The 24775-nt window shown below is 42.7% G+C and overlaps 1 protein-coding gene across 6 annotated transcripts in view; it reads right to left on the reverse strand.

Annotated features, from left to right (window-relative positions):
- Nucleotides 1–24775, reverse strand: part of ACACA (acetyl-CoA carboxylase alpha) — a 286531-nt gene that overhangs the window by 220888 nt on the left and 40868 nt on the right. Inside the window, exon 1 of one of the 6 annotated variants that reach the window (XM_070772629.1) lies at nucleotides 21377–21394. The exons of 3 other annotated variants lie outside the window; for them this stretch is intronic. The gene's annotated coding sequence lies outside the window, so the exon portion shown is untranslated. Of the gene's footprint in view, nucleotides 1–16905; nucleotides 17057–21376; nucleotides 21395–24775 lie in introns of those variants that run through there. 2 more of the 6 variants (XM_019981249.2, XM_070772627.1) reach the window with 2 other exon arrangements.

Consider the following 24775-nt stretch of genomic DNA (forward strand, 5'->3'; position numbering starts at 1 on the left):
TAGGAAATGGCAACTAACGCAGTCTTCTTGCCTGGAGAATCCCATGGACAGAGGAGCCTGGTGGGCTACAATCCAGGGGGTCACACAGAGTCAGACACAACTGAAATGACTTACATACAGCACATCTGAATGGTTGCAAGAATTTGAGGCCATTTCCTTCCAGAGCCAGCGGGAGACTTTGGGGTTGTTGTATGTTTGTTTGGGGGTAGGGGTTATTTTGTTTGCTTTTGGTAAACAGGAACAGATCGCTTTAGGATATAATAGTCAGAGAAAATAATACGGTGTACTTATCTGTCCTAGTCTTCATTTCTCAGTCTAGGGATTTAGATTATTTATCAAGGAGGTAGCTGGTGCAAATTTCTGCACCTTTCAAGAAATCTTTAAAGAAGACTTGCCTAACTTCTGGATAAGGATGTTAAGTTGAATGCATATCCACTTTTGCTCCTGCTTGAAAATCCCATTAAAACAAAAGGAAAGAAAAACTTTTAAAAGCATAAGCCAAAGAAAGTCACCTCTTCCTTCCTCCCCCCCAAAAAAGTCAGGGGAGACTACAGCAGGATAATTTTCTTGAAAGAGAGATGGAAGAGTTATAAATGACTACACAGACCCAAGAAAATGAAATCACAACCCACTGTAGTAAACACAGAATCAGTATAATTTATATCATAGAATCTCTAAAATGTTCAGGAAGTGGAAGTGAAAGATGGAACTATAAAGAGGATTGGATGAAATTCTATCTCAGAAGCTTCAGATCCTCAGATTTTGTCCCCAACTGTAAACCCAGGTGCCTGCTGCTCTACCATCCTGATAAGAGACTGAAGATTTTTTCGCTAGAGAGTAAAATGGAGGGTTTCTAGGCTGAGGGATGCTGGCAACAGTAAAAGGGAAGATACCATAATGAAAGTGGAGAGATTAAGTAAACACATTGAGTAAGACTTCCCAGCCTTCCCTCCCCAATTTTCACCCTCCAAGAGGGAAACTGAAGGATCATTCTTTGCAGAATTTAACCAGATGAATGAAAGGAAAAAAAAAAAGCCTCATCGCTTCTCGGCCTTTTGGCTAAGATCAAGTGTAAAAAAGCCTCAAGTAGAACAACAACAAAGAACATTCAGTTCAGTTCAGTCGTTCAGTCATGTCCAACTCTTTGCAACCCCATGAATCGCAGCACGCCAGGCCTCCCTGTCCATCACCAACTCCCGGAGTTCACTCAGACTCACGTCCATCGAGTCAGTGATGCTATCCAGCCATCTCATCCTCTGTCGAACCCTTCTCCTCCTGCCCCCAATCCCTCCCAGCATCAGTCTTTTCCAATGAGTCAACTCTTCGCATGAGGTGGCCAAAGTACTGGAGTTTCAGCTTTAGCATCAGTCCTTCCAAAGAAATCCCAGGGCTGATCTCCTTGCAGTCCAAAGGACTCTCAAAAGTCTTCTCCAACACCATAGTTCAAAAGCATCAATTCTTCAGCGCTCAGCCTTCTTCACAGTCCAACTCTCACATCCATACATGACCACTGGAAAAACTGTAGCCTTGACTAGACGGACCTTTGTTGGCAAAGTAATGTCTTTGCTTTTTAATATGCTATCTAGGTTGTTCATAACTTTCCTTCCAACGAGTAAGCGTCTTTTAATTTCATGGCTGCAGTCACCATCTGCAGTGATTTTGGAGCCCAGAAAAATAAAGTCTGACACTGTGTCCACTGTTTCCCCATCCCGTGAAGTGATGGGACCAGATGCCATGATATTCGTTTTCTGAATGTTGAGCTTTAGTCAACTTTTTCATTCTCCACTTTCACTTTCATCAAGAGGCTCTTTAGTTCCTCCTCACTTTCTGCCATAAGGGTGGTGTCATCTGCATATCTGAGGTTATTGATATTTCTCCCGGCAATCTTGATTCCAGCTTGTGTTTCTTCCAGCCCAGCGCTTCTCAGGATGTACTCTGCATATAAGTTAAATAAGCAGGGTGACAATACACAGCCTTGACGAACTCCTTTTCCTATTTGGAACCAGTCTGTTGTTCCATGTCCAGTTCTAACTGTTGCTTCCTGACCTGCATACAAATTTCTTAAGAGGCAGGTCAGGTGATCTGGTATTCCCATCTCTTTCAGAATTTTCCACAGTTTATTGTGATCCACACAGTCAAAGGCTTTGGCATAGTCTATAAAGCAGAAATAGATGTTTTTCTGGAACTCTCTTGCTTTTTCGATGATCCAGCGGATGTTGGCAATTTGATCTCTGGTTCCTCTGCCTTTTCTAAAACCAGCTTGAACATCAGGAAGTTCACAGTTCACGTATTGCTGAAGCCTGGCTTGGAGAATTTTGAGCATTACTTTACTAGCGTGTGAGATGAGTGCAATTGTGCGGTAGTTTGAGCATTCTTTGGCATTGCCTTTCTTTGGGATTGGAATGAAAACTGACCTTTTCCAGTCCTGTGGCCACTGCTGAGTTTTCCAAATTTGCTGGCATATTGAGTGCAGCACTTTCACAGCATCATCTTTCAGGATTTGAAATAGCTCAACTGGAATTCCATCACCTCCACTAACTTTGTTCATAGTGATGCTTTCTAAGGCCCACTTGACTTCACATTCCAGGATGTCTGGCTCTAGGTCAGTGATCACACCATCGTGGTTATCTTGGTCGTGAAGATCTTTTTTCTACAGTTCTTCTGTGTATTCTTGCCACCTCTTCTTAATATCTTCTGCTTCTGTTAGGTCCATACCATTTCTGTCCTTTATCGAGCTCATCTTTGCATAAAATGTCCCCTTGGTATCTCTAATTTTCTTGAAGAGATCTCTAGTCTTTCCCATTCTGTTGTTTTCCTCTATTTCTTTGCATTGATCGCTGAGGAAGGCTTTCTCATCTCTTCTTGCTAATCTTTGGAACTCTGCATTCAGATGCTTATATATTTCCTTTTCTCCTTTGATTTTCACTTCTCTTGTTTTCACAGCTATTTGTAAGGCCTCCCCAGACAGCCACTTTGCTTTTTTGCATTTCTTTTCCATGGGGATGGTCTTGATCCCTATCTCCTGTACAATGTCAGGAACCTCATTCCACAGTTCATCAGGCACTCTATCTATCAGATCTAAGCCCTTAAATCTATTTCTCACTTCCACTGTATAATCATAAGGGATTTGATTTAGGTCATACCTGAATGGTCTAGTGGTTTTCCCTACTTTCTTCAATTTAAGTCTGAATTTGGTAATAAGGAGTTCATGATCTGAGCCACAGTCAGCTCCTGGTCTTGTTTTTGTTGACTGTATAGAGCTTCTCTATCTTTGGCTGCAAAGAATATAATCAATCTGATTTCGGTGTTGACCATCTGGTGATGTCCATGTGTAGAGTCTTCTCTTAAGTAAACATATCAAGTAAGACTTCCCAGCCTTCTCTCCCCAATTTTCACCCTCCAAAAAGGAAACTGAAGGATCATTCTTTGCAGAATCTAACCAGATGAATGAAAGGAAAAAAAAAAAAAAAAGCCTCAAGTTGAACAACAACAAAGAACATAGAGATCCCAAATTAAAATGCCCAGTCAGATCACCCCACAGTGAAATAAACAGTCAATGAGCCTCATTCACATTTTCATAATCTTGGATTAGTTTTTCAATCCCCTCTCTTAAAGTTTAGCAGTCAATTAAGGATTACTAGATGTCTGAGAAAAACATGAAAGGATTCTTTTTTTAAATAATGACTACCTGTAGAAAACAATGCAACTTGAAGAGATTATGCAATACAAAAAAATTTTAATTAGGGGAGGGGAGGCAGGAAGGCAACCTAACTTCTGTGGTATTTTTCCTATAAACACATAACCTTAGAATAATCACGAGAAAACATCAGACAAATTTGAATTAAAGGACAAAATACTTAAACAGTTTTCTTCAAAACTGTCAAGATCATTTAAAAAAAAAAAAAAGAAAAGAAAGACTAAGAAACTACACAGATCAAGGGAGACTAAAGAGACATCACGACTAAATGCATGCAGTTTCTTAGATTAGATCCTGAAACAATAAACTGGAGAAATCTAAATTAAATCTATAGTTTAATATTACTAAACCAATGTTAACTTCTTAGTTTTGACAAAAGTACTGTAATTATACAAGATATTAACACTGAAGGAAGCTTGGTGGAGGGTATTCAGGAATCTTATGTATGCTATTTGCAACTTTCCTGTAAATCTAAAAATCACTTCAAAATTCAAAACAAAATTAAAATGTTTAATTTTAAAGGACTATCATTATCCTGAGAGAACTAAGATATTACTTACATGAAACACATGGGATATTTTTAAAGGAAATATTTAAAGAACAAGAAAGAGTTCTTGTAAGTTAAAAATACAACCACAGCAATGAAAACTCAGTACAAAAATTAGAAGATAAAGAAATATCTTTCATAAATCAGAACAAAAAGAAAAAAGAATGAACAATAAGAGAAAAAAGATAAGTACTAGAGAATCTATTCAGAAGGTCCAAAATATGAAGAAGAAAGTATGAAAGTGTTAGTCGCTCAGCAGCGTCCAACACTTTGCAACCCCATGGACTGTATGTAGCCCACCAGGCTCCTCTGTCCACGGGATTTCCCAGGCAAGAATACTGGAGTCGGTTGCCAGTCCCTTTTCTAGGGATCTCCCCTACCCAGAGATCAAAGCTAGGTCTCCTACATTGCAATCAGATTCTTTACCGTCTGAGCCACCAGGGAAGCCCATATGAAGAAGCAACACTCTCAAAAGTAAGAACAGAACAAAATATAGAAAGCTAAAACTGATGTAGCAAGTCAATAAACTTCCTAAAATTGAAAGGCATAATGCTCAGATTAAGAAGGCCCATCAAAGGTCTACTACAACAAACAAAAACAGACAGGCACCAAGTGACATCACTAAAATTTTTAAAAAATGAAGACAAAGAAAAGATTCCACAAGCCTCCAGAGAGAAAAAAAAAAGGTCACATACAAAGGAGCAAGCATCAGAATACCCTTCATACCTAACAGCCTGAAAAAAATTATGGAAGCCTGAAGGTAGTGAAACAATGCTTTCAAAATTCTGAAAGAAAATTATTTCAAACCTAAAATTCTATGGCCAACCAACTATAAGGATAAAGATATTTTTAGGCAGCAGAATCTCAAAATAATTACTTCCTAAAATGAAGCAATTAGAAAATATATTTCATTTTACAAACAGTAATACAATAATTGATACAGCCCAGAATCATAAATGTATGTTAAAACCATTGGAAAAGAGATTATTCTAAAACAGGATATTCCCGTAGTGTTAAAAAAGAAAACTGCCTTACAGAAGAGGGTTCTGGGAAGACAGTAGAGTAGCAAGTACTAGGAATCTGTGTCTCCAATTAGACAATAATTGCACTGGCAGAATCTGCCTAGTGTAACTATACTGGAACTTGGGAATCTACTGAAAGCGTGCAAGTTCCATGGACAGACTTTGAAGATTAACTGTGGTTGATTACAGGCAATTTTCCCTGGAGAAGGAAATGGCAAGTCACTCCAGTATTCTCGCCTGGAGAATTCCATGGACAGAGGAGCCTGGCGGCTACAGTCCGTGGAGTCGCAAAGAGTCGGACACGACCGAGTGACTATCACTTATTGATGGTCAGTTTTACTTGGGAGTAGAGCAACAGCTCTCCATCTGCCAGCTCAAGTCATATGCAGCCCCACTGCTGCAGCCCCACCGCACTGTGCACAGGCTCCCAGGCTATGGAAGCCAAGGTGGACAGAAACAACCCTGTCCTTCAAATACTGGGGACCTGTGCTCTGATCACTGACTGCTGTTTCTGATCATACAGGTGTGGACAAAGAGGCAGACAGCTACAGTTGTTACACCTCCTCCCCCTGGTGCAAGTCCCTCATCCTCCAGCTAAAGGGACTGCTAGGGGCCTTAAATAACCAGTGCCCGGAACTTCCCTGCTCGTCCAGTGGTTGAGAGTCCACCTTGCAACTCAGGGGACGTGGGTTTTATCCCTGGCGGGGGAACCAGGATTCCACATGCCACGGGGCAACTAAGCCCTTGAGCCCCAACAAAGGAGCCTATATGCTGCAACTAAGACCCAACACAGACAAATAAAGAAATATTTGAAAAAAGAGAGAGAGCGAGCGAGCCAGTGCTCTTTTATGTCCCCTTCATTTTCCTTTTTCCCCCTTTTGGGAGCCAGACACTAAACACTAGTACATTCAAAAACTACTTCATGTACAGGGAAAAATTAGAAAGTGACTGAATATGCTGAGGGGAAGACTCAGAAAAGACCTGAAGAGACCTAACATCTATATCTCAGGCTGACCTTCTGCATGGAGACTGTCTACAACAGTCAAAAAAAACAAAAATGACAATTAAAAAAAAATCAAATTCTAGGAAGAAAGAAAATCTGATTTCCAAAATTACCACATTATTAAAATCAAATATCCAGTTTTCAACAAAAGATCATAAGGCATACAAAGCATGAGGAAAGTATGGCCATTTAAAAAAAAAAAAAACCTAAATCAACAAAAATTATTCCTAAAAACACCTGATGGCAGATATATTAGACAAAAATATTAAAGCAGCTGTCTAAAAGATGCTCAAAGAATTAAAGGAAGATGGGGACAAAGTCAAGAAAACAATCTCTGAATAAAATGGAAATAAGAATAAAGAAATAGAAACCTAAAAACAAACCAAAAAGAAATTCTGGAGCTGAAAAGTACAATAACTGAAATGAAAAATTCACTAACACAAACTTGAGCAAGCAGAAGAAAGAATCTGCAAACTCTAAGACAGGACATAAAAATTATCAAGTTGGAGGGATGGAAGGAAAACAGATAGACCAAAAGCGAACAGAGACTAAGGGCACTGTGAGACATCGTCAAGAGACCAACATGTGCGCTGTGAGATCTCAGAAGAGAGAAAAGGGCAGAGAGAATATTCGAAGAAATAATGGCTGAAAACTTGCCAAATGTGATGAAAGACAGGAATATAAATGTTGAAGAAGTTTAACAAACTCTGAATGAGACAAACTTAAAAGACCAATAGGCATACTTTATAATCAAACTTTTAAAAGTCAAAAGACACAGAGAATCTTGAAAGCAGCAAGAGAAAAGACTCATCAACTGTATACCAACACTTTGGATAATCTAGATGAAATAGATAAATTCCTAGAAACAAAACTAAATCACAAAGAAATACAAACTCTGAATAGACCTATAACTGGTAAGGAGAATAGTAATCAAAAATCTCCCAATGAAGAAAAGTCCTGGATCTGACACCTCCCCTGGTGAATTCTACCAAACAAAGATGAACTGATATCACTTCTTCTCAAATTTCTTCAAAACACTGAAGAGAACACTTCCTAACTCATTCTATGAGGCTACAGTTACTCTAAATATCCTCGACAAAAAAATAGCTCAGCAGCATATTAAAAGACTTATTATATACCATTTCCAACTGGGATGCAAGGATTCCACTGGAAAGAATGCAAAGATGACTCAACATACATAAGTTAATCAATGTAATACACCACAGTATCAGAATGAAGGAAAAAAACCCACACGATCATCTCAACTAATACAGAAAAAGCATCTGATGAAATTCAATACACATTCATGACAAAAAACATTCCAGGAATAGAAGGAAATCTCACACCAAAAAAGTCATATATGAAAACCCCACAGCAAATATTATACTCAGCGGTAAAAGACTAAAAGCTTTCCTCTGAGACATACAGAGGATGTCCACTTTTACAACTTCTATTCAACACAGAAATTCTAGCCAGAGCAATTAGGTAAGGAAAAAGGAAAAGGAAAAGACAATCAAATTGGAAAGGAAAAAATGCAATTATCTCTGGAGGTGATATGATCTTAGATGTAAAATCTCTAAAGATTTTACACACACCAAAATAGAAAAATAAAAACCGTTAGAGCTAATGAATTCAGCAAAGTGGCAGAACACAAAGTCAACACACACAAGTCAATTGTATTTCTATACACTAACAGTGAATAAGCTGAAAAGGAAATTACAAGAACAATTCCATTTACAATAGCATTTAAAAGAATAAAATATATAGGAATCAACTAAACCAAAGAGGTAAAAGACTTGTACAATGAAAACTTTTATAGTTTTTATAGTTTTATATATTGCTGAAAGAAATTAAAGACATAAATAAATGGAAACACACGCCATGTTCATGGATTGGAAGACTGAATTTTGTTAAAATATCAATACTGCCCAAATTCAGGGCAATTCCTATCAAAATCCCAAGGACATTTTCTGCAGAAACAGGAAAAACCTACCCTAAAATTCATATGGAATCTCAAGGATTCTTGAATAGTCCCCCCACCAAAAAAAAAATCTTGAAAAAGAACAAACTGGAGAACTTACACTTCCTGATTTCAAGAACTGCTTCAAAGCTACAGTGGTCAAAGCCATGTGATACTGGCATAAAGACAGACATGAAGACCAATGGAATACAAGGGAGATTCCAGAAAGAAACCCTTGTTTATAGGGTCAAATGATATTTGACAAGGGTGCCAAGACTATTTAATGGGGAAAGGACTGCCTTTTCGACAAATGGTGCTAAGAAAACTGAATCTCCACATGCAAACAAATAAAATCAGACCCTTACCTAACACCACAGACAAAAATTAACTCAAATGGATCAAAGACCTAATGTAAGACTTAAAACAACAAAATGCTTAGAAGAAAACACGGGACAAAAGCTTCACATCATTGGATTTGGCAAAGATTTCTTGGCTATGACATCAAGAGTATAGGTAACAAAAACAGACAAATTGGATTTCTTGAAAATTAAAAGAAGTTTGTTCATCCAAAGACTCTATCAACAAGAGTAAAAATGCAATCCAAAGAATGGGAGAAAATATTTGCAAATCATATACTCGATAAGTAATAAATATCCAGAATATTACAGAGAACTTCTAAAACTCAACAACAAACAACAACCCAATTCAAAACTGGACAAAAGATTTGAATAAACATTTCTCCAAAGAGGACCTATGAATGTCCAATAAGCCCGTCAATATGCTCAACATTACTAATCATTTGTTGTTGTTGTTTACTTGCTAAGGCATGTCCGACTCTTTTGTGACGCCATGAGCCCACCAGGCTCCTCTGCCCATGGACTTCCCAGGCAAGAATATTGGAGTGGGTTGCCATTTCCTTCTCCAGGGGAATCTTCCCAACCCAGGGATCAAACCCACATCTCGTGCATTGACAGGAGGATTCTTACCACTGAGCCACCAGGGAAGTCCTTACTAATCATTAGGGAAACACAAATCAAAACTAAAAATAAGAAGCCACTCCACAGTAATTAGGATGGCCACTATCAAAAACAGAGAAAACAAGTATTGGTAAGGATGTGGAGAAATCAGAACCCTTGGGGTGCTGTGGGGTGTAAACTGGTAGTACTATGAAAACGGTATGATGGTTCCTCAAAAAATTAAAAACAGAATTAAAAACCATATGACCCACCAATTCCACTCTGGGTATATACTCAAAAGAACTGAAAGCAGGATCTCAAAGCTATATCTGTACAGCCATGTTCATAACAGCATTATGCAGAATAACTAAAACTTGGAAAAAACCAAGCATGCATTGATGGATAAGCAAAATGTAACATATACATACAACAAAATATTATTCAACCTTAAAACACAATATGCTACGATGTAAATAAACCTTGAGGACATTATGCTAGGTGAAATTAGTCAGTCACAAAAAGACAAATACTGTATGATTCCACTTATATGAGGTCCTCAGTCAAAATTATAGACCAAGAGTAGAATGGTGGTTGAAGGGGACTGGGGAAGAGGAAAACAGGGAGTTACTGTTCAAAGGGTATAGCAGTTCAGTTTTACAAGATGAAAAAAGTTCCAGAGATGGATGGCAGTGATAGTTGCACAGCATTATGAATGTACTAAATATCATAATGCAAAACTGTACATTTTTTAATGGTTAAGATGGTAAATGTTCAGTCGCTCAGTCATGTCCGACTCTTTGCAACCCCATGAATCGCAGCACGCCAGGCCTCCCTGTCCATCACCAACTCCCGGAGTTCACCCAAACTCATGTCCATCGAGTCGGTGATGCCATCCAGCCATCTCATCCTGTCGTCCCCTTCTCCTCCTGTCCCCAATCCCTCCCAGCATCAGAGTCTTTTCCAATGAGTCAACTCTTTGCATGAGGTGGCCAAAGTACTGCAGTTTCAGCTTTAGCATCAGTCCTTCCAAAGAACACCCAGGACTGATCTCCTTTAGAGTGGACTGGTTGGATCTCCCTGTAGTCCAAGGGACTCTCAAGAGTCATTTTACAATGTTATATGTTATTTAAATGTTATATGTTAATTTAAATGTTACATGTTATTTTACCACAAGAAAAAGTGAAGAAAAATCACCTCATGAGCTATATATTAATTACAAAAGTGAATAAGGATTTTTATAACAAATAAATATGCTGGAGGACATCTCTGGTGGTCCAGTGGTTGAGCGTCTGTCCGTCAATGCAGGGGCCATGGGTTCAATCCCTGGTCCAGAAGATCCTACATGCTACAGAGGGACTAAGCCCGCACTCTAGAGCCTCTGAGCCTCAACTACTGAGCCTGTGTGCTACAACTACTGAAGCCTGCGAGCCTAGAGCCGGTGCTCCGCAAAACAGAAGCCACCGCAGTGAGAAGCCCACTCACCACAACTGGAGAAAGCCCCAGCACAGCAACAAAGACCCCGTGCAGCCAACAAGAACCCACTATAAGCACATATTATTCTGATGAAAATAAAAAGGTAAACAACTCAGCATGTAATGGTAAGTGAAGAAATCAAAGATGAAGGATGGTGTATAAAGAATGTCTTTGTTGTTGTTGTTTAGTTGCTAAGTCTGTGTCTGACTCTTTTGCAACCCCATGTGTGGTGACCTGCCAGGTTCCTCTGTCCACGGGATTTCCCAGGCAAGAGTACTGGAGCGGGCTGTCATTTCCTTCTCCAGGGGATCTTCCTGACCCAGCAATCAAAAACCCATATACCCTGCATTGCCAAGTGGGTTCTTTGCCACTGAGCCACCAGGGAAGCCAAAGTATATACAGTTTGTATTAAAAAGCTGGCAGAGTAGGGGACTTCCCTGGTGGTCGAGTGGCTAAGACTCCTTACTCCCACTGCAGGGGGCCCAGGCTCGAGCCCTAGTCTGGGAACTAGATCCCTTGTGCCACAACTAAAGATTCCACATCCCACACGCCACGAGTAAGACCTGCTGTGGCCAAAGACAGAAAGAAAGAATATACATTTTTTTAAGTTGGCAGAGTAGGAAGAGAATATAAGAGCATGTGTTTTAATATGAATAAAATCTCTGGTTATTAAGAAATAATTAAATTTAAATTAACATATCTGATAATTACTATTAAAAATTATAGTAAGAAATAAATAACACTGCTTGTCTCTGGTAAGCAGAACTGAATGGCTGCAAGACAAAGTCAGGAGAGAGAATGTCACTGTATACACTTTTGTACACTTACAATTTTGAACTATGTGAAGGTACTATTTACTAGCAACTAAAATTTCAAATGTTTAATAAAAAGCTTTACCCATTAGTTTCATGCCACTCTAATTCCTTATCTCATATATCTGCCCGAGCATTTAAGACAACTGGTGTGTCACTCACTTTATTTATTTAGTGGTGGCTGTGCTGGGTCTTCGCTGCTGCTCAGGGGCTTTCTCTAGCTGTGGCGAGCGGGGGCTACCCTCTATTGGGGTGCATAGGAGTCCTGTTGTGGCGGCTTCTTTTGTGGCAGGGCATAAACTCTAAAATGCGGGCTCAGTAGTTGTGGCGCACAGGCCTAGTTGCTCTGCTGTATGTGGAATCTTCCCAGTTCAGGGATTGAACCCATGTTCCCTGCACTGGTATGGATTCGTGCTAAGTCACTTCAGTCGTATCCAGTCATGACCAACTCTTTGCAACCCCATGGGCTGTAGCCCACCAGGCTCCTCTGTCCATGGGATTCTCCAGGCAAGAATACTGGAGTGGGTTGCCATGCCCTCTTCCAGGGCTGCATTGCTAGGCAAATTCTTAACCACTGGACCACCAGGGAAATCCCATTCATTTATTAGTTGAGATATATATATATATATATATATATTTAACTTTTGGCTGCACTCTGCAGCATATGAGATCTTAGTTCCCCAACCAGGGATCAAACCCACACTCCCTGAATTGGAAGGCAGAGTCTTAACCACCAAGGAAGTTTTTCCATTCATTTATTAACATGTGTTACTGTGTAACTGACTCTGTTATCTCCTCAATGAAGCTGGAAAAGTTATTGTCTCTTCCAATTGTCTGAAATCTACTACCCTAACACTTTACAATGCTGTGTAAACACTAGGCTTTTGTAGGCTGTGTTCTATAGAAATTCAAATGAATATGAGGTATGACGAAACTCGGAGATGTGAATCATGTGTTCAAATTTCAAACAGTATTCCCTTGAAACATTTAGAGGCCTCCAGGTAAAAAGCCATTTTGTGAATTCAAAAATCTCTGGGATTATGAATCAATTCCTCCCCATAATCTTATTTCATAGAGCAGCATTTAGAAAAAGCTGAAACCATGATGTAAGAGTTGGACTGTAAAGAAAGCTGAGTGCCGAAGAATTGGTGCTTTTGAACTGTGGTGTTGGAGAAGACTCTTGAGAGTCCGTTGGACTGCAAGGAGATCCAACCAGTCCATCCTAAAGGAGATCAGCCCTGAGTGTTCACTGGAAGGACTGATGTTGAAGCTGAAACTCCAATACTTTGGCCCCCTGATGCGACGAGCTGATTCATTTGAAAAAATCCTGATCCTGGGAAAGATTGAAGACGGGACGAGAAGGGGACGACAGAGGATGAGATGGTTGGATGGCATCACCGACTCAATGGACATGAGTTTGGGTAAACTCCGGGAGTTGGTGATGGGCAGGGAGGCCTGGCATGCTGTAGTCCACGGGGTTGCAAAGAGTCAGACACGATTGAGTGACTGGACTGAACTGAACTGAAACCATGATTCAGGTGTCAGCTACCTTCCAGAGAGCACCCAGGATTCAAGGATAAGAACAATTTCTTCCTTGAAGAATTATTTATTTATTTTTTGGCCTGCCCCCAAGTGTTCTGGATGTGTTAAGCATTGTATTTTACATTATTTGGCAGAAATGTGGAGCTGGTGAAATTTACACATTAAAGCCAGAAGTCCTAATCCTCTTGGAGATACAACATATTATAGGTTTTAGGGAGACAGTTTTAGGTTGAAAATAATGAACAACTCTCAAAAATTAGTTGCCTGATGATGTACCAGTCAGACGATGAACTACCTAGAGCTGGAAGTTTCCAACAGGAGTACTGGATAAAATATTTTCATATTAACTATAAAGTTGAACTAGAAAATTCCTAAGGTATATTCTAATACTAAAAGTTCCATTCAGTTCTCAGATTTTTATAAGATGGAATCAAAGGGAAATGTTTGCCTTGCCAGGCTCAGGAATACCACTAAATGCTGAAGCACAAAACACAAACAACCCAGCCATCTATCCTCTTGGTACCAATTTGCTGATATCACTTCTAGTAAACTTAAAAACTAATCAAGCTCCTATCAACCTACTGTCCCCCCAACTTGGCATGTGTGTAAATACATACACGTAAACCTGTGCCAACTTATGACTTAAGAACAGGTTTGAGTGGTCTACAAAAACATAGGATGATTTTTAGGAACCCCACTAGAGTACTCTCTTATTTCTATCATACGTGTGTGCTAAGTCGCTACAGTCATGCCAGACTCTTGGTGACCCCATGGACTGTAGCCCACCAGGCTCTTCTTCTGTCCATGGGATTCTCCAGGCAAAAATACTGGAGTGGGTTGGCATGCCCTCCTCCAGGGGATCTTCCTGACCCAGGGATCCAACTCAAGTCTTTTATGTCTCCTGCACTGGCATGTGGGTTCTTTACCACTAGCACCACATGGGAAGCCCATTCTATCATAGGAGATAGTCAAATATTCATAAACAAAACCTTACACTTTCTGAAAAAATCTGTCCAAAACTGAGTCTGCTTTTCAAACTTAACTCCACGAATTCATTTAGAATTTTCAAACTCCATGTTATCATTTCCAAAAATGAAAATCATTATTCAAACGTACTCTATGTGGGATGACTACTTTGTAACTACTACTGCCATGCAACTTCAGTCTCTGATGCCATGTAATGGTAAACACGCCTGTGGTTCCTTATACGAAGGAAGGTGTGTTCAGCAACCTGAAAGGATGGGATAAACCTAAATCCCAAATAACATCCATCAAAGACCCAACCAATTGGGACCACCAGCCTTTTGGTAAGGTGCTAACATCCTTTGTTGCTGAAGTTTCTTTACACTTGCTTCCTTCAACATCCTGAGACTAGAGACTAAATGGCTTTATGATGGCTTGAATAAATAACAAATTGGTAAGAGAACTGTGTATCATGAGAGCATACATAGTAAGATTGACTTGTTGAACTCATAAAAACCTGTGCCCTATTAATGAGATTTATTCTTTGTATAAGTGAAATGACCTCTGACCACTATTTGTCATAGTTTCCTCTATGTAAATATCATCTCACATAACCCTTTAGAGCCAAGTAGTGGATACTCACTGAACTTTAAAAATCAGTGAAACAAAAAACTAGATAAGCAACAATCTGTTACAGTGGAAGATCAATAAAGATTTCCTTTAAAAATGTTACTTGCCTCAATAGTTAAAAGAAATTTTTTTTGGCCAATGAGTCTTCGGTGTTCATTTACTTCTTCATAATCTTACTGTTTTAAGGGCCTGGAAAGACACGTGGTGCATATCTGCTATTATTATTAATCTTTAAGAACAATTTTAGATAATGATATAAAAATCTTTTCTGAATTGTAAAAAGACTCCTCCAATTAAAAATATTAAATTCCAACATATTATTCCAATAATTTTTATTTTAACTTACTTCTTTCTTCAACCAAGACTTTTAGGATATTAGCTATCCAAAAAAAAAATTTTTTTAAGAAAGAAAAACACTAGCCCCAGGCCTGTTAGCCAGTCTGTGTGACAGACAAAAAAACTTCCTAGTCATGACTGAAAAGGAAATCAAACGTTACATAGTGATCTACACCTGAATGTGTCCATGGCACTTTGAAAAGGCAAGGATGGGATGAGAGTTCTAAGGCTGGCTTTCACAATACTAGTTCACTGACATAATCTTGTCTTCTGAACTATTAAGATAACTAAACCAAATGTCACCATTTCTCAACTTTTCCTCCCACTTTAAAAACCATGACATCTTAAGGGAGATGTATTTCTGCTCTGCACTGGTTAATTCCAGACAAAACCTGTGCCACACAAATAAACTCAGGTGACTTCATAAACTAATACTTTGACATCTTTTTTATGCCATTTTACAATGTTTGCTAATTATCCTGAAATTCACAACAGTTCCTCCTGTTATTAAAATGAGGAAACTGAGGCAAGAGAAGTGAGTTGCTACTCTGCAGCAAGTGGGCATCTCTCCGGACACTGCAAGCTCCTGTCCTGCCCTATTAAACCACAGTGCTTTTCTTAAAGGTTTAGTGGCTAAGTGGCTGTGACTCTTTGTGGCCCCATGGACTGTAGCCAGCTAGGCTTCTCTGTCTGTGGGATTTCCCAGGCAAAAGTGCCTATCAAATAAATAGGCACCCAGAAAGCCTTCTCCTCACGGACATGCAAGACATACCCACCAAGAAGAGACAAAGAAGAGAATTCCTATCCGTGCCCCCCAGGAAGAAGAAACCATAAACCAAAGTACCCAGGCTTCTCAATCTGCACTGTGGACAAGGGGGTAATAAACGAAAGAAAAGAAGGAATCGAGGGGGACCAACTTCTGAGACTGAAGACCACGTTATCAAGTTTATTCCGCACACTGGGAAATTACTGAAACACTACTTAAGGACAAACGGAATCAGAAATTTGGAGATTTCAGTCTTAAACCCCAAGACAAAAACACCTGAAATTAAAGTTATTTCCGAAACCTGTACAGTTGTTAGCTTATTCTTACTTGCTTCTATAAAACCCACAAAGCCTACTTGGAGTCCCTAGTATTTAGAGCTGATTCCTAGTGTTCACCAGCGTCCACTTTCCCGCGTCCAATTCCAGAAATACGGTTGGGTCTGACCCAGGCAGGATCTTCCGGCACGTTTTCCTCTGAAATTCATTAGCCTCACACCACCTGGAGACGTCCTACCTCCGACAGCTTCCCGTGAACAGTACCATCAACGTGCAGGAGAGAGTAAAACCAGGCATGTACCTTTTACTACGTCCCTTAGAGAAAATAATAAAACTCTGGGAGCAGAAACTGGCAAGGGACACCTCGCCCGGCCCCTGCCTCCCACCACGATACAAAGACAGCGAAAGCAGCCCGGGGTCTCTGCACCCCACAACCTCCCTCTCTCTCTGCAAGAGAGAAGCAGACTTTCGGGGCAACTGGACCCAGCCCTCAACACCCTCCCCCCCTTCCCCACGTGGATCTCCTTCCTCTCCGCAGCGCAGGGTCGCACTGGAGACTGGGGTCTGGAAGGGATCAGACCACGCCGGGGCTGGCGCGGGAGGATGGGGGGACCCGCTCCAGGCAGACACACCAGCCCCTTCCTAGAGGCCCTGGGCTCTAAGCCTCCCGGTTCCGGGGTTTGAGCTCCGACGCCCGGAGACGCCCCCCCAGGTCCCTCCACGTCTCCCCCAGAGGGAAACGCGAAGCCCCAGAAGAACTGCGGGGAGAGCCGGGCTGCCAAGCACCGGGTCCGGGCGGGATGGAGCCCGGGCCGCGTGCGGCGGAAGATGGGAGGCGGCCCTTAGCAGCCACCGCCCCTCCCCGGGCCCCGGCCTCTCCCGGTCCCGAATCGCAGGCTGCGGGGCGGCCTTCCTCTCCTCACCTCAAGGCGGCGGCGGCGGCGTCCCGCGGTCCGGCGGTCCCGGACCCCTGCGTGTAGACGGCGCTGGGCGGGAGGAGACGCCGGTAGCTCCGGCGATGGCTGACAGGCGCGCAGCACCAGGCCGGCCCGGCACACGGGGAGGGGCGGGGCTTCAGAGCTCTGGCCCCGCCCCGCCCCGCCCCCGCTCCCACCTCAGCCGGCGAGCCCCAAGAGGTGACTACGTCCGGGGTTACTCGAGGCCGTTCACCTCCGACCCCGCTCCCCGCGGCGGCGCGGTCTGGCCGGCCAAGAAGAGAGGCGCGGGCCCCGAGGGCCCGGCGACAGCCAATGGGAGGACGGCGCGGGGCGGGGCGACGTGAGGCGATACGGATGGTCCGAGCGCCGCTCTGCCATTCGGGGCCCAGCGGCTAGAGGGCGGGCGGGTCTCGGGTGGCCGCCGGCCCTTTCTCCGGGGGCGGTGCCGAGCCGGCGACCCGGCCGGCTCCCCCTCCCGGCGAAGCCGGGAATGGGGGAATGGCGCGGTGACCATCCGGCTTGCGGCGCGGGAAGGGAGCCCTGGATCGAGCAGGACTGAACGAGGCGGGCGGTGCGCAGGCCGCTTGAGGACCTTACCCTGTTCAATCCCCGTGCCCCGACGCGGAGGGTATCGCATTCATGAACTGCCCAGGATCACACAGGCTGGTTTCCAAGTTCGTGCTGGCAAACAAGCCCTGTTCTGAGACAACCGGCCTCGCTGGGTGGCCCACCCCAAAGGAGTCTGAGGTGCTGAATCCTGAAGCACTTGAGGGGAAGCCTCGATGAAGGAAGCTCAGTAAGAAGGGCAGAGTGCCAAAGGACAGGCTCCTGCGCCTGCCCCGAGCCTAGACGGCAACCAACTCCCGGCTTCTTGGAAAGGAGCGCGCCTCCCCATGTCCACGGTGGTTACACCAGGTCTTTGAGAAGAAGGCAGCCGATTTCTCTAGTTTTGCCAGTTATTTTACAGCAAGATATTCATGGTGATTCTGTGTTGAAAATTAATTCTTTCCAGTAACTGGAAAGAATCCAAACATATAGTAAAACTATAGAGCAGGAGAGAAAGAAAATTAGAGAAAATTAAACTTCAGAAGAAAGAGTGAGATCTTTCCAATCCTGCCCAGGGTACTTTTCTGAACTGCTAACAAGCTTGTGCTAACAAGCTTGTACCAAGAGTGGTACAGAGAACGACAGTTTGGTGGGAAGAAGTCCTGAGCCAGGGGGCAAAGAATGAACAGGGTAGAAATACACAACCTGAGGTCAGAAGTTCTTGGAGGGAAGCAGAAGCAGGGATAGGAAGGCTGGTCAACAGGGAAGAGTATTCTAGAAGCCCTCATCATACCTTTAGGTGGTGACTTCTCCAAGAGTTTACCAACCTATTTGAATAGAATAGAGACTAGAAACACATTCAGGAGGAAATTGTTAACTTTACATAGAGCAGTCACCCAAGTTTCACAATAACTGTCATTAAATGCACCTGTCAATTGAACAAAGAGAGAATCAGAATATAAAGACAACTGAGCAAGGCCTCTCTGTTTAACAAGACGTTTGACTTGATTGGGAAAAAAAAAAGCATGGAAAGAGGAAACTTTGTCTCTTCCCTATGAAGCTGCCATGAAGGAAGCGACTTTACAAAGAACTAAAAATCTTGAGGTCATTTGTCTTATTTTTCATCTACCTTTCCTAGTTCCTACTACTTAATAGATTCTTTCTTAGTGATGTTGCTGTTTATCAGCCTTAGTAATACTGCAGAACCAGGGGGTTGTGCTCAGAAACTGTCCTTATGTGAACCTTCAGCAAGCCCTTACATGTCTTGCTTTTGACGTCATTGAACATTTGAAGTAACTGAGCTTTGTAAAGTACTAGCCAAGGAGAGACCTAATGAATGAGCTACAATGAAAGAAAATGAAGGATGAGTTAAGGTACACCAAGACTGTTTACAAAGGATATAGTAATCTAATTTCTCAAGTAACAGTTGGACCAAGAATGGGCAGAAAGCTGTGTCTTTAAGACAGTTCACCTGGATTTCAACTCCGGATTCTTGTTTTGTTTGGTGCATGCCACAACCTGCCCATCTCCACTATAGGCTCTTGAGCACTGTTCCATAGGTACTTGCCACACAAGCTTATGTCTGTAAGAAGTGGTGGAGGAGAGTTAAGAGGGTGGAGAGCTTAGAGTGGCACATTTCTAGGTGCCATAATGGCTGTAACAGACTGAACTGTGATCTAAATTTATATGTCAAAGTCTCAACCCTCAGGACCTCAGAATATTAGTTGGAGATTGGCTCTTTAAAGAGGAAACTGAACTGAAATGAAGTCATTAGGTGGGCCCTAATTCCAAATGACCGGGGACCTTATAGGAAGAGATTAGGACACAGACACACAATGAGGGAAGACCATCTGTGAATCACAATTGATGAAGCCTTTACCAGATGTGGCTGTTTTGCTGGAGAAGATGGTCAACTACGAGCCAAAAAGAGAAGCCTAAGAGGAAACCAACTCTGCTGACATTTTAATCTTAGACTTACCGCCCCTAGAACTGTGAAGAAATAAACTTCTATTGTTTAAGTCACCCAGTCTGTGATACTCCATCATGGCAGCCCTAAAAAAACGAATACAAGTTTCCAAATACCAAATGGCTTCCAGGTTTTTAAAGAAGGTTAGATTAAGGTATCAGGGATTTTCCCCTGAGCATTCCAGCCTTAAAGATGGTCTGTTACCCTACTATGGGGCAAATAAGAAAAGCCTGAGGGCATACCTATCTTTAAGATATCCCAATCTAGTTGGGAAGACAAAACTAAACACCAAAACAGAGTGTCTAGATCTTGCTCTTTAATTGATAACCATGTAAGTTTTAGAAGAGCTGTACAAAAAAGAGGATAAATTCTCAAAACTAAGTCCAGAAATACATAAGCAGTATGTGTGACTGTCCAGTGCATTTTGGCACTTCATTGTCAACGTCAGTTTGCAGTAGTCTTTCTCAAAATATGTTCCACTGACCACCTGAAACAGAATCAGTCGGTGCTTGTTAAAAATACAGATTACCAGCCTCACTTCAGACTCTTTTTTTTAAGCAGTAATTATTCACCCTGGAGTTAAAGAACAATAGTTTAGGATTTATCATTATTTTTCCCTCTTTGCTGTCAGTGTCTCCAATGAAGAACAACATGTCCTACACCTGCACAAACTAGACAGAAAAGTCTGGCAGGTCAGGCCAAAGCTGAACCAAGGTGGGAAAGAATGTGCCTGAATAGAAAATGGACCCATAGGACTTCCCCGGTGGTCCATCAGTTAAGAATCTGCCTGCCAGTGCAGGGGATGCAGGTTCAGTCCTTGGTCCGGGAAGATCCCACGTGCTGCAGGGCAACTAAGCCCATGCACCACAACTACTGAGCCCACAAGCCCCACCGCAATGAGAAGCCCATGGAAGAGTAGCTCCCCACTCACTGCAACTAGAGAAAGCCCACGAGGAGCAACTGAGACCCAGCACAGCCAAAAATAAAAATAAACAAATAGAAAATATTTATTATTTTTAAAAAGTAAATGGACCCTCAAAGAGCACCCTCTCCTGGTGGCTGTCTGGCCACCATTCCAAATTCCTTAAATGGCAGAGTCAGTGATAGACCTTTAGGACAGTATTCTTGACTGGGAAATCCCATGGACAGAGGAGCCTGGCAGGCTGCAGTCCATGGCGTCGCATAAGAGTCGGACATGACTTAGCAACTAAACAACAGCACAATACAGGGGATATAATACGATGTTATTTCCCACTGGCCCCCAATACAGAACACTTACACTAATCTGGCTTCCAGCTCCTGCCATGCTTATCTTTACTTTTGCTTATGCTGGCAAACTTGTCCTGCCTCTTTCCTAATTTTCTGAATTTTTCTGTAGTCTGTGGGAGTCCCATTTTCTCAAAGAAGACCTCTTTTATGTCTCCAGCTCCTACTGATTACCCTTCCTTTGAATTCTACTAGCAATCTGGTCACCACCACATGATTCAGCATTTACTGGGCTAAAAATTTTTTGTGGGTATGTTGGTTTCAGCTCTCTAGCTGAATTTTAATTGTCTTAAAAGCAGAGAGCATTTCTTACACTTTGGTACAGCCCTCAATAGCTGCTGCTGCTGCTGCTAAGTCGCTTCAGTTGTGTCCGACTCTGTGCAACCCCAGAGACGGCAGCCCCCCAGGCTCCCCCGTCCCTGGGATTCTCCAGGCAAGAACACTGGAGTGGGTTGCCATTTCCTTCTCCAATGCATGAAAGTGAAAAGTGAAAGTGAAGTCGCTCAGTCGTGTCCGACTCCCAGCGACCCCATGGACTGCAGCCTACCAGGCTCCTCCGCCCATGGGATTTTCCAGGCAAGAGTACTGGAGTGGGGTGCCACTGCCTTCTCCCCTCAATAGCTAGGTAGAGATATTCGTACGGGCTTCACTGACTGAAAATAAATGCTGGCTCTGTACCTCAGAGACCTCTCTGCTTCCAACGTCTGCTTGTCCGTCTTCAGGTCGCGTATGGGAGGCAAAAACCTCCAGAAGGATACTTCACAGATGGACAGACTTCAAGAAAGTCATTGCCTTGACCAGAACAGAGGCTCTAGTCGTAAGATAAGAGAAAAAAGACAAGAAGACCTGATCAGAACACTGTGTTCTTCAACTCCGGTCAGCCGTGCAGGTTTGTCCAGGATTAAGAGCCTGAGGGAACTTCACACCAAAAGGTCAGAAACTGTCCGCAGGAAGGCAGCTTTTTAAGTCTGGTCCTGATGATGAAAGGCAAGATTACACAACAAGAAAGACAGAGTTCGCCACAGAGGCTCCACACAATGTTTTCACGTGGACACTTGAGTTTTCACAAGGCATTTCAGATTCTCCTCCCTCCTTATTATCCAATTGCAGACACTGCCAAGGCCTAGCTGTCCTATCTATAATTGGCAGTCACCAAAACTTGGCTGCCTCTTGCATGACACCTCCAGTATCTTTTCTTTTGGCTCTGCTGCGTCTTCCTTGCAGCGTGTGGGCTTTCTCTAGTTGTGGCACAAGGGTTTAGTAGTCCCGGAGCATATGGAATCCTAGTTCCCTGACCAGGAATCATTCAAACCTGTGTCCCCCGCATTAGAAGGCAGATTCTGAACCACTGGACCACCAGGGAAGTCCCCAGTATCATTTTTTTAAGCCCTTTCTAAGTCCTATACACTTCATTACTAAATACCTGGAGAAATTTTAAGTGGACCTTTATCTGAAGGCAGGGAGGCTAACATGTTTAAGTCTTGCCTGTTCTTGGGATTCTCACATTTCACAGTGATCAGCTTTGGACCTTCACATTTCCCACCTCACTCTCCTGCAACCCCAGGAGAGCCTTCCTAGAGAGCTTACTCCCTGTTCCTGCCTTACTGTCTCTCCAGCTTCTCCAGCATCTCCATCTCTCCTGAGTCTGACTTAGCTTTCTCCTGCTACATGTTTAGACCTCACCTGTCTATCCCAAATAAATACCCTCACTTCCCACCACTACTATTATATATGTATGCATACTAAGTTGCCTCAGTTCAGTTCGGTTCAGTCGCTCAGTCGTGTCCGACTCTTTGCAACCCCATGAATCACAGCACGCCAGGCCTCCCTGTCCATCACCAACTCCCGGAGTTCACCCAAACTCATGTGCATCAAGTCGGTGATGCCATCCAGCCATCTCATCCTCTGTCGTCCTCTTTTCCTCCTGCCCCCAATCCCTCCCAGCATCAGAGTCTTTTCCAATGAGTCAACTCTTCGCATGAGGTGGCCAAAGTACTGGAGTTTCAGCCTCAGCATCAGTCCTTCCAATGAACACCCAGGACTGGTCTCCTGTAGGATGGACTGGTTGGATCTCCTTGCAGTTCAAGGGACTCGCAAGAGTCTTCTCCAACACCACAGTTCAAAAGCATCAATTCTTCGGCACTCAGCTTTCTTCACAGTCCAACTCTCACATCCATACATGACCACTGGAAAAACCATAGCCTTGACTAGACAGACCTTTGTTGGCAAAGTAATGTCTCTGCTTTTGAATACACTATCTAGGTTGGTCATAACTTTCCTTCCAAGGAGTAACTGTCTTTTAATTTCATGGCTGCAATCACCATCTGCAGGGATTTTGGAGCCCCAAAAAATAAAGTCTGACACTGTTTCCACTGTTTCCCCATCTATTTGCCATGAAGTGATGGGACCAGATGCCATGATATTCGTTTTCTGAATGTTGAGCTTTAAGCCAACTTTTTCATTCTCCTCTTTCACTTTCATCAAGAGGCTTTTTAGTTCCTCTTCACTTTCTGCCATAAGGCTGGTGTCATCTGCATATCTGAGGTTACTGATATTTCTCCTGGCAATCTTGATTCCAGCTTGTGCTTCTTCCAGCCCAGCGTTTCTCAGGATGTACTCTGTATATAAGTTAAATAAGCAGGGTGACAATATACAACCTTGACATACTCCTTTTCCTATTTGGAACCAGTCTGTTGTTCCATGTCCAGTTCTAACTGTTGCTTCCTGACCTGCATACAGGTTTCTCAAGAGGCAGATCAGGTGGTCTGGTATTCCCATCTCTTTCAGAATTCTCCACACTTTATTGTGATCCACACAGTCAAAGTCTTTGGCATAGTCAATAAAGCAGAAATAGATGTTTTTCTGGAACTCTCTTGCTTTTTCTATGATCCAGCAGACGTTGGCAATTTGATCTCTGGTTCCTCTGCCTTTTCTAAAACCAGCTTGGACATCTGGAAGTTCACGGTTCACGTATTGCTGAAGCCTGGGTTGGAGAACTTTGAGCATTAGTTTACTAAGTCGCCTCAGTCATGTCCAATTCTCTGTGACCCCATGGACTGTAACCTGCCAGGCTCCTCTGTCCATGGGATTCTCTAGGCAAGAATACTGGAGAGGGTTGCCATGCCCTCCTCCAAGGGATCTTCCCGACTCAGGGATTGAACCTGTATCTCTTACGTCTCCTGCATTGGTGTGTGCGGGTTCTTAACCACTAGCACCACCTGGGAAGCCCCTAGTATTATCTATGAAACACAATAAGTAATAAAATACAACACCAGTAATTTTTGAAGAGCCTTTACTTTCAAGGAAAACTGAACCATCACTCAACTTCCTTTCATTCTTTTCACCCCTTCAGTCTTTAAAATAATTTTTAAAATTTTATTTATTTTTGGATGTGCTGGGTCTTTGTTGCTTTTCTCTAGCTGTGGTGCGCGATCTTCCTGTTGCTATGGCTTCTCTTGTTGAGGATCATGGGCTCTAGGGCGTTCGGGCTTCAGTAGTTGCGGCACATGGGCTCAGTAGTTGTGGCTCCCTGGCTCTAGAACACAGGCTCAGTAGTTGTGGCATCTGGGCCTGGTTGCTCTGCCACATGTGGGATCCTCCCAAACTAGGGATCAAACCCATGTCTCCTGCATTGGCAGGTGGATTCTTTACCACTGAGTCACCAGGGAAGTCCCATCCCTTCAGTCTTCAAGTTTCCCTCTCTTATAACTTGGAATAGAAGATTTCAGTGTCCCTGTCTTTTTAAATCTCACCTCTAGTTAACATACTAGACCAGCAGGTAGAAAGCAATCTGCACGAGTCTTGTTTATCAGTGGACCTGCTTCACTGATGTGCCCAAATTTCTTAATGAAAAGAAAGAAGTGGAAACCAAAAATGAATGAAAAAAAATGTAATTTAAATCAATGAATGAGATGGACATATCAATTGACTAGTATAGTTCTGGGGGTGCATATAGGCAAGCAGTCCTGAGAGGTACTGGTTCTTGGTATTGGTGATCTTAGCCAACAGAGGAGGGACGCTGCCTTCTCTGTGTTCTGCACTGTAAAGAGCTGAGCTCTTTAATCAGGTAAACCAGGC

The sequence above is a fragment of the Bos indicus genome, chromosome 19, assembly GCF_029378745.1.
Source record: "Bos indicus isolate NIAB-ARS_2022 breed Sahiwal x Tharparkar chromosome 19, NIAB-ARS_B.indTharparkar_mat_pri_1.0, whole genome shotgun sequence".
Taxonomy (NCBI): Eukaryota; Metazoa; Chordata; class Mammalia; order Artiodactyla; family Bovidae; genus Bos; species Bos indicus.